This window comes from Theropithecus gelada, chromosome X (genome assembly GCF_003255815.1).
Source record: "Theropithecus gelada isolate Dixy chromosome X, Tgel_1.0, whole genome shotgun sequence".
NCBI classification, from domain to species: Eukaryota; Metazoa; Chordata; class Mammalia; order Primates; family Cercopithecidae; genus Theropithecus; species Theropithecus gelada.
The window spans coordinates 89,894,756-89,899,445 of NC_037689.1; the positions used below are offsets into that span (position 1 = coordinate 89,894,756).

The following is a 4,690-nucleotide window of genomic DNA, read 5'->3' on the forward strand; positions in this document are numbered from 1 at the left end:
GTTGTGCTGTGCTGGCTTCAGGTCTGAACCAGCACAGTCATAGTGGTGGTGGCCACAGAGGTGCTTGTGCCACTTCAACCCCAGCTTTAGATGGCTCAGAACAGAGAGAGAGAAAGACTCTGTTTGGGAAAAAACAAGGGAAGAGAATCAGAATCTTTGGCTGGTAATCCAGATAATTCTCCTGGATCTTGTCAAACACCATCAAGATGGTATCTCTACAAGTCTGCAAGAACCAGAACATTACTGGGTTTACAGGTGCCCTGTAAAGAAGAAACAGCTTAGAACACAACATCCAAGCAAGCCCTTTCAAATATCTGGAAAGTCTTCCCAGGGACAGGTACAAATAAGTCCAGGCAGTGATGACTACAATAAATACCTAACTCCTCAATGTCAAGTCATTGAAGAACATCTACTAGCATTGACACCATCCAGGAAAATATGACCTCACCAAGTTAATTAAGTAAGGCACCAGGGAAGGGACCTTTCAGACATAATTTAAAGTAGCCGTGTTGAGGAAACTCAAAGAAATTCAAGATAACGTGAACGAGGAATTCAGAATTTTATCAGATAAATTTAACAAAATGATTGAAATAATTTAAAAGAATCAAGCAGAAATTCTGGAGCTGAAAAATGCAACTGGCATGCTGAACAATGCATCAGAGTTCTTTAATGGCAGAATTGATCAAGAAGAAGAAGAAAGAAATAGTGAGCTTGAAGAAGGTTACTCGAAGCTATAGTAACAGAATTTCCCAAGCCCAGAGAAATATATCAATATCCAAGTGAAAGAACATTATAGAACACAAAGCAGATTTAACCCCGAAAAGGACTTTCTCAAGGAATCTAATAATCAAACTCCCAAAGGCCAAGGATAAAGAAAAAATTCTAAAATCAGCAAGAGAAAAAGGAAAAACAAAGAACACACAGTAAAGGTCCAACATGTCTGATAGCAGACTTTTCAGTGGAATCTTTACAGGCCAGGATAAAATGGCATGACATATTTAAAGTGTTCAAGAAAAAGTAATATCCTAGAATAGTATATCTGACAATAATATCCTTCAATCATGAAGGAGAAATAAAGACTTTCCCTAACAAAAAAAAGTGGAGGGTTTTCTTCAACACCATACCTGTCTTAAAAGGAATGCTAAGGAAACAATTCAATCTGAAAGGAAAAGACATTAATAAACAATAAGAAATTATCCGAGGGTAAAAAAACTCACTGGTAATAGTAAGTACACAGGGAGACATTTCGAGGCCCTCTGGGAGGGAGGCGAACAACATGTGAGGCTGCGGAGGGAGAAAAGTGAAATGCGCAGGTAACATCTAAAGGAACTGGTTTAAATCCTAATGCCAAAGTATGGCAAAAAATTGCTTCTGAAAATACTGATGCCACCCAAGTAACTCATGAAACTGAAATATCTTGGCATGAAACAGCAGCTATATCAGGTGCTCATCCTGAGTGTAATGCAGAGCTCTCAGGAGACATGTGTAAAGAATATAAAGTAATGTATTCTTTATCTTGTGAAATCACAAGAAATACTACAGGCATTGAAGAATCAACTGAAAACGAATTTCAAGCCCAAAAGATCTGAATTACCAAATATATGATGTTTTTACAGAAAACAATTCAGCAATTTCTACAGAAGACTTAAAAGAATGTTTGAAGAAACAATTAGAATTGTGTTTTTCACATACAAAAAAAAGTTGTCAAAGGATCTTTACTTGATATCTCCAACGGATATTGATTATTTCATCTAAATTTGGACAGTTGCCAACATAGAGGAAATAAAAAAGTTGACCACAGACCCTGATCTAATTCTTGAAGTGTTGAGATCTTCTCCTATGGTACAAGTTGACGAGAAGGGTAAGAAAGTGAGATCAAGTCATAAGCATTGTATTGCGATTCTTAGATTTCTGGAACATCAATAGAGGAAGTAAAAGCTTTGATCAAAAGTGCAAACTGAACCAAAGTGATAATCTGTGAGTTTGCACACAATCGCAACTGGTATATCACTTTCCAGTCAGACACAGACGCACAACAGGCTTTTAAATGCTTAAGAGAATAAGTTAAAACATTTCAGGGCAAGCCAATCATTGCAAGGATAAAGGCCATCAATACATTTTATTTCCTAAGAATGATTATCAACTGATGGATTCTAGTGTATATAGCCAGCCCATTCAAACTCAAGCACAGTATGCCTCACCAGTCTTTGTGCAGCTTGTATATAATCCTCACCAACAGTACTCGGTCTACGGTATTTTGCCTCAGTCTTGATCTCCAAATCTTGCACTTTACTGTGAAACACCACTGGCGTCCTTTCCCAATGGTAGTTTTGCAAATAATTTTAATTCACCAGGGTCTCATAAAATAAATGCTGCTGCTATGAATATGGGTCTACCATCCAAAAAAAAGTGTGTGAAACCTCATTTTGGGTCATCTAGTGGTTCAGAACACTAAATAGAGGGCTTTGTATTATTGGAGGGTGGATCATTGAACACATGTAGTTCAAGAAACTTTCCAAACTGAACAACATAATCCTACAGTAATGAAGCATCTGGAGCAAACTTAACTTCAAAAGGAGACTTCCACTGTGCAGATAAAACAGGATGGAGACTATGGTAGAAGCAGAAGAACTCTTTTCAGAGGTTGAAGGTGATGAGAAGATGATAGTATCCCAAGACCCCATCCTTCAACAGCTGAATCAAAGGATCCAACAACAAAGTTTGGCTTACTAGCCTCAAATTTTCCACCTTTATCAAGAATGCCAGGGGAACTCATTTTGGAGAATAGGATTTCTTATGCTGTTAAAGTTGTCTACAAAGAAAAGGATAATAAAGAGTTGTTTGTTGTCCAGTGCCTGTAGATGAGCAGACAATGAACTTCTGATCAGGGTAAATCAACTCGAGTACCAGTCCTCCATGTGCAGCTGAGCTTCCTACATTAACCACAACTCCGCAAGAAAAAGATCTAATAGACAATTCCTCTGTTCAGAGGTACAGTTTCAACCAGATGACTATATCAGTTTCTCCTCCAAGTGCTACAAAGTTATCAATGGCAAATACTGCTTCACCATGTAATAATAACATAAATGCAGATGTAGCTGTGGATCTACAGGAACCCCTAAAGATAATTTATGCTGAAGTGTGCAAAAAGCTCCCTAAAGAGCCATCTTCAGTTTTTGTGCAGCCACTCTGGGAAAGTCACTCATTGTAGTGTCTACCACCAAAAATGAAGACAAGGAAGTTCCTGAGAAATCCATTGAGAAACCACATGAGAAGCCAGAAGCCAGAAGCCAGGACGAGTAAGGATTATTCTGGCTTTGGAGGCAATACCATTCTCAGGGAAAATGTGGAAAAATCAAGGAAAAGAGATGCCAGTTTAGCCATAGGACTATACCTCAGGGAATTACTCAATATAATGGCAAAGAGGAATACGTACCACCCAGATCACCAAAGTACAAAACAACAAAGGCAACCCCAAAAAACTATTCAAAAGTTTCTCCTTTTTCCTATTAAACTTGAGCCATGGCTATATTGAACTGTTTTGGAGTGGAGGTGGTAACCAGGAGGGAAGCATGAGAAAGTACATCCTTAAATCATTATGGATTTTGGAGTTGTGAGTGATAGTGTATTAGGCAGTTCTCACATTGCTATAAAAAACTGCCTGAGACTGGGTAATTTATAAAGAAAATAGATTTACTTGACTCACAGTTCCCCAGGGCTGGGAAGGCCTCAGGAAACACAATCATGGCAGAAAAAGAAGCAAATACATCATTCTTCACATGGCAGCAGGAAGAAGTGCCAAGAAAAGGGGGGAAATACCCTTATAAAAAAACATCAGATCTCATGAGAACTCACTCACTATTAAGAGAACAGCATGAGGGTAACTTCACCCATGATTCAACTACCTTCCACTGGGTCCCTCCCACAACAAGAGGGGATTATGGGAACAACAATCCAAGATGAGATTTGGGTGGGGACACAGCCAAACCATATTTCTCAATCCCTGATCTTTCCAAAATCTCATGTACTCACATTTCAAAACATAATCATGCCTCCCCAACAGTCGTCCAAAGTCTTAACTCATTCCAACATTAACCCCAAAGTCCAACTCCAAAGTCTCATCTGAGACAAGGTAAGTCCCTTCCACCTATGACCCAGTAAAATCAAAAGCAAGTTAGTTTCTTCACAGATACAATGGAAGTACAGGCATTTGGGTAAAAACATCCATTCCATATAGGAGAAATTGGCCAAAACAAAAGGACTACAGGCCCCATGCAAGTCTGAAATACAATAGGGCAGTCACTAAACCTTAAAGTTTCAAAATGATCTCCTTTTAGTCCATGTCTCACATCCAGCTCAGGTTGATGCAACAGGTGGAATCTCATGGCTTGGGGAGCTCCACTCCTGTGGCTTTGCAAAATACAGCTTCCCTCCCAACTGCTTTAACAGGCTGGAATTAATTATTTGTAGCTTTTCCAGTTGCACTATGCAAGCTGGTGGTGAATCTAACATTCTGGGGTCTGGAAAACAGTCACCCTTTTCTCACAGGTCCACTAGGCTGTGTCACAGTGAGGACTCTGTGTGTGGGCTCCAATCCCACATTTTTGTCACATATAGCCCTAGCAGAGGGTCTTCATGAGGGCTCCGCCCCTGCAACAAACTTCTGCCTGGACATCCAGTCATTTTCATA

The 4,690-nt window shown here is 39.4% G+C and overlaps 1 pseudogene; it reads left to right on the top strand.

Moving 5' to 3' along the window:
* The first annotated feature begins 1,325 nt into the window (after window positions 1–1,325).
* Window positions 1,326–3,075, top strand: LOC112616114 (annotated as a pseudogene).
* The last annotated feature ends 1,615 nt before the right edge of the window (window positions 3,076–4,690 follow it).